This window comes from Manacus candei, unplaced genomic scaffold, assembly GCF_025592945.1.
Source record: "Manacus candei isolate 608988 ecotype Guabito, Panama unplaced genomic scaffold, ASM2559294v1 h1tg000017l, whole genome shotgun sequence".
NCBI classification, from domain to species: Eukaryota; Metazoa; Chordata; class Aves; order Passeriformes; family Pipridae; genus Manacus; species Manacus candei.
In genome coordinates this window covers 2,460,208-2,466,188 of record NW_026138065.1, presented here as the reverse complement: position 1 = coordinate 2,466,188, position 5,981 = coordinate 2,460,208, and the positions used below count along the sequence as shown (strand labels likewise).

Sequence of the window (5,981 nt, the reverse complement as noted above, 5' to 3'; positions counted from 1 at the left end):
GACAAGTCTCCCCTAGCCAAAACCAGTGAAAGGCTCTTGTGATCTGCCTCAAGCTGTTTAAGGCACCTAGAAGAAAAGTCCTACTTGTCAGCTAATAATAGTGACAAGAATCACAGAATGGGTGAGGTTATATGTATACATGATGAAAATGATGATGGTTATTCCTACTATTCAAAACCATAGCAATTTCATCCAGAGTTGAGAAAACCTCAATATTTTATTGCATATTTATAGCCTCATGCTATTATCAAATATATTAAGCCACAAAATTTATCTCAGGTATTATATGATATTAGTGTGCCATAATTACTGAACAGCTTAATGATTTTGCGCACTGAAAAGAGAGAAAGTTTCAGTGCTTTTAATCTCCTAGCAGCCTTTGAGTGAGGAAATTCTGTTTTCCTCATTTTTTGCCTGAAAAATGGAGTCATAGAAACAGACAATAACTTTTTGAACCCTGGTCACCATGAGATGGGGCAAGGCATTTAATAACATAAATAGTCAGGAGTGCCATCAAACCTCTACTGACATCACTAGTGTTACGACCCGCCCCAGGAAAAGAGAGGGGGGGGGGGGGTAACTCAGGTTTTATCAAAAATTCCTTTGGGGTGGATTAAAGCGAAGCGACACTAAATAATCGGTGTATGAAAATATATAAGATTTATTTCAACAGTTTTGTATCAACAGATAGGTTAACATTTTTGGGTGCTGTCATAATCAATAGGTAAACTAACACCTTTGGGTGCTGTCATAAGCTTTCTGGGGAGGAGAAAAATGCATAGGGGAGAGAAAGGCAGGATAAGAGCCAGGGAGAGTAAAGGAAAGAAAAGCTGAGAGTAGATAGATGTCCATAGTCACCGCCCACGGGGTCCAGCGATGCTTGATGGTCTTGATTCGCAGGCGGTGGGGGAGAAGAACTCCCAAATTCCCAAAGTCACCAGTAAGTTTATATGCTCTGGCGCCTCCCTGGCATGAGGGGTTGCTTTTCCCTTTTTTGGACTTAGTCCTCCAGAGGCACATTGTCTTTTCAGTTGTTGTTCGCCCAGCAGAGGTGTCAATAGGCAAAAGCCTGCAAGGTTGACTCTTCATGGGCTATCAGAGGTAACTAATCGCCCAGCAGGTGTGTCAAAAACCCAAGGTCAGTTGTTGTTTTCAGGACAGTAGGTGTGTCAAAAGCCTGAGAATGCATAAATCATCAACTATCTCAGTCTCTGACACCACCCCGTGATTTATGCATTCAATAGTTTTTCTTCTTTTGTCGTTCTCTGTGAATCTTCTTTGTGGGCAGTGCTTTTCGTATAGTGGACAGGGAGACAGAAGAGTGAAGGAAAGGAAGAGATTGCCCTAATGCATTACAATTCTCCCCCCCTTCAAAAAAACAAACTAATTTTATAATAACATAGTAAGCTAATTTGCATTAGTTACTCTCTCCACCCTGTGGGTCGTCATAGGGGATGTAATAGGATCTCAATGGTTACAATCAAATTTCTTAACATTAATGAGGTTACAAACATACATACAAATATTTGAAATTATACATCAAAAAACACTGAGTTACTTGGGAGCTGGTAAAAGGCTTTCTTATGTTTTCTTTTAGGCCTAAATTTAGTTCCGTTTTTGTTAAATTTAACCAAATATAAAATTCAATGCCTTTCAAGGCAGAAGGCTAATGTATATAATGCATATTCATATAACTCTAAATATGCACAAATACTTGTACTAACTCCCAGGTTATATTTGGTTGAGTTTCTCAATCGAGAGAGATATTTAAAAGGACAAAATGAACTTGACAAAAATCAAATTAACAGTACATCTTATACAATTTTACCAGTAAGTTGCTCACATTCAAAAGCTTCTCCCAAACTAACCTGCCCCCCAACAAAATAATAAAACAAACTTGGCAAAACGAAATTAGCAGTACATAAAATGGCCCGTCCTACACAATCTTATCAGTGAATTGTTCATAATAAAAAAAAAACAAAACCCAGATAAGTTAACAATTATTAATAAGCTGATAACACAAGTAATTCTGGGAGTAGAGGGAGCACAAACACAATGTTTGTGGCAAACTTTTACATATTACAGACTTGAGACAAAAATACATATAGGCATGCATATTACAAAGTTATTAAGATAAAAACATTAAGAACAGTATAAGTCTTCAGTCTCGTTGCTATTTCGTTTTCTCATGCTGCCTCTTGCTGTAATTGAGGCTCCATTGGTTCCATGCAGTTTGATCTCATCTGCTGGCAGGTTTCTGCAAAAGAACAAATCTGGCCCACTACAGACCCATTATTAAAAAGAAGGAACTATCTATTTATCCAACTCCTTTTCTTATCTGGCATAATGTTACTAGGGCAATAATAATAGAGAAGTTTGGAACATGTTTTCTCCAAAAAACAAATAAACTCAGACGGACAGAGAGGGGTGGGAGACCAAACACCCATTCTCTCCCTCTGGCATCTCTCCAGGCTCGACCCTTTAATAAATCTAACCCCAGGATATTAGCTGGTAGTGGCCCCACAATCATGGTAGTTTCTGGGGCTGTCTCATCTCCAGGTAAGCAGCATTTCACTCGAGCAGTGTATTGGGGTTGGGATTTGCCAAAGGCATCAGTTACCCATATTTCCTTTTTGTCTGGCTTAATACCACACTGGGTAGCAGCTTCAGTTTGGAGTGCTGAGACCTGTGCACCCGTGTCTACCATGGATGTAACTAAAGATTTAAAAGGGCCAAGAGGAAAAGTGATTACCAAATCTCCCTGGTTGTTTTCTGTAAGCTTTCTCTCATAAACCCACTGGCTATTTTTTGGCTTATTTACTTGAGGGCAGTAAGTCCAGTTCCTTGACTCAGAACTGGTCAAACTGGTTAGTCCGGTTTCTGGAGAGGCTGAGGGGATCACAGTGTTGGACTCCTTAGAGGGGCTGCCCTTAGGGGGTGCCTTGTGCTCTTTGATCTTATCCCAGTGCTTTATCAAGTATTCTAAATTAGCAGTGGGTAATTTATCCATCACTTCTAGAGGAATTCCTTTTGCAACACCTTCTCTCCACAGACTGTATCTCTTTCTTCCGCTAGATGACACATTTTGTTGACAAATACCTGGCGAGGCAGGTTTTTGGACTTTCCCTGCCCTCCTGCAGTGTATTCTCTGGCCATTGGTACCAGGGAGCCCCAGCTGCTGACCAGTAGCTATTAATTCTTGGGCTATTTCCAACCAGGTTATTCCTGATGGAGCACCCCTTCCTCTAGGTCTGGGGGTTGCCTTTATGCGCTCCTGTAATTGTTTAGCATAAACTTTTAGTGCATCAGGCAGGCCTCGAATTAAAACTGGAAATCTCTGTGGATCTGCCTCGAGTTCCATTGGGGAATTTCGTTGTGGGTCTAATAATTTTGTATGCATTAACTGGAGACATGCGGTTTTTTGTACACTTTTTACAATGTGGCCAATTGTGGGTGTTTTAATCGTGTAAGGATCTCCCCTTTCTATAGGGTCTAACCCACCTGCCCAGTAGGCAGCTCTCTGGGTCAGGGACCACGGGGCTCGGTTATCATTTGTGGTCAGGAAAACCCCTGGGCCCCAAAATCCTCTGGCCTCATCTTCACTTAATAAAATTCGGTCTCCCCCAGTAAGGGACACCCTCCACACATATTCAGTCTCTGATTCACTGGCCTTACGGCTATATTTTTCCTGAATTTTGGCCAGTGCTTCCCCCGTGTACGGGGTAGTTCGTGTGGTAGTTTGCCGATCTGCCCCCTGGCCAGTGGTTTCAGTTTTAATGAGGGGACGCATATGTATTACCCCCTCCTCCGGGTAACTTTGCTTCAATTCTTCTAATTCCCCAGAGGGGTACAGGGATTTGTTAACATCTACCGGTTTAGGGTATTTTGAATTGATGTCTCGCAATTCACAATTTTTCATTTCCAGTATTTTTTTAAGCCTTTCATTTTGTTCCTCCTCATCTTCAAGGGCTGACCTAAGCAATGAGTTAATCTCTCTCTCTTTCTCCAGTGCCGGGCGTTCAGCAGTTAACTGCAGGCGTTCTTTTTCTAATTGCTCCTGTAATGCCTTCATTGTCTCTTGAAGAGACCTTATCACTTCACCGGTAGATTTTTGAATAGCCTCTTTTCCTAGTTGGTCCTGCAAAGTTCTCATTGACTCTTGGAAAGATTCTATCACTTCACTTACAGATTTTTGAATAGCTAATTTTTGCCTTTGCACTGCTCTAAGGAATACGCCTAAGACAGCACCCAAAAAAAACAGTTCTAAACCAAGGATAGCTATCAGGAGGGAATAATCCCCATATAACTCAACCCGGGGTGTCATCATCCCCTTCGCCTCAGTCATTAACCCAGCTTAGGTTAATGTCTTTCTCCCCCTTAACCCTCTGAGGGCTGGTTTGACTCTCTCCTGGAAAACCTTTCAACAGGTCCAGGTACCAGAGAACCTTTCAACAGGTCCAGGCCACACCAGGAAACCTTTCAACAGGTCTGATGTGCCCGGGTCACACCGAGAGGAGAAAAATTCTTACTATAATTTTACTGCGAGGGGACAGTCACCATTTGACTCGCCCTCTGTACCAGTTTTAGACTACACCGATTACTCCACCACATCCAAAGTATCCTGTCCGTGACGCCAAAAATGTTACGACCCGCCCCAGGAAAAGAGAGGGGGGGGGGGGGTAACTCAGGTTTTATCAAAAATTCCTTTGGGGTGGATTAAAGCGAAGCGACACTAAATAATCGGTGTATGAAAATATATAAGATTTATTTCAACAGTTTTGTATCAACAGATAGGTTAACATTTTTGGGTGCTGTCATAATCAATAGGTAAACTAACACCTTTGGGTGCTGTCATAAGCTTTCTGGGGAGGAGAAAAATGCATAGGGGAGAGAAAGGCAGGATAAGAGCCAGGGAGAGTAAAGGAAAGAAAAGCTGAGAGTAGATAGATGTCCATAGTCACCGCCCACGGGGTCCAGCGATGCTTGATGGTCTTGATTCGCAGGCGGTGGGGGAGAAGAACTCCCAAATTCCCAAAGTCACCAGTAAGTTTATATGCTCTGGCGCCTCCCTGGCATGAGGGGTTGCTTTTCCCTTTTTTGGACTTAGTCCTCCAGAGGCACATTGTCTTTTCAGTTGTTGTTCGCCCAGCAGAGGTGTCAATAGGCAAAAGCCTGCAAGGTTGACTCTTCATGGGCTATCAGAGGTAACTAATCGCCCAGCAGGTGTGTCAAAAACCCAAGGTCAGTTGTTGTTTTCAGGACAGCGTAACTAATCGCCCAGCAGAGGTGTCAATAGGCAAGAGCCTGCAAGGTTGACTCTTCATGGGCTATCAGAGGTAACTAATCGCCCAGCAGGTGTGTCAAAAACCCAAGGTCAGTTGTTGTTTTCAGGACAGTAGGTGTGTCAAAAGCCTGAGAATGCATAAATCATCAACTATCTCAGTCTCTGACAACTAGGAAGTTGATATGTACAGTTGATAACAGTACTTTTTTGCAATCTCACGAAGGACTTGCTTGCCTCCTAAACCTCTAATCCCTAGTGACCAAAGTCACTGCATGGAAGAGAAAACAATGATGGAATCAGTTGTTTGCTGCCAGCAAATAAGTCTGTGTACAAAGTGTAGGGAAAGTATATTTTTTTACAGCATGTGGAAGGGATGATTTCCAAGCTGACCTCTGCCAGCAAGTTTTGTGCCCTGGTGGGGTCTTACCTTGCTCCTTTACCAGGCCACACTCTTTACCTGTCAGTAATTCTTGCTGTATTTTCTGGATGTTTGTATCCATGCAGGCACGTCCAAAACTCGTCCATGTACCAACTGCTCTGATCCCAGTCACCATCAACCTTTTCTACTTGACATCCTTGTAATGATGCAGCATCTCCCAAACATTATCCCCCACTAAAGAACAGCAGTTATTTTCAGTTTAAATATCAATGGATGAAAAATCCTTTTAGTGTCCAGTTCTTACCTTGCAGCACAATG

At 42.4% G+C, this 5,981-nt stretch overlaps 1 long non-coding RNA gene across 1 annotated transcript; it reads left to right on the top strand.

Annotated features, from left to right (window-relative positions):
- The first annotated feature begins 1,045 nt into the window (after positions 1 to 1,045).
- On the top strand, positions 1,046 to 5,453 carry LOC127469168 (uncharacterized). Its single transcript, XR_007903884.1, has 3 exons — positions 1,046 to 1,122; positions 5,155 to 5,355; positions 5,400 to 5,453. It is a non-coding gene; the product is annotated as an uncharacterized LOC127469168 (long non-coding RNA).
- Positions 5,454 to 5,981: the final 528 nt, after the last annotated feature.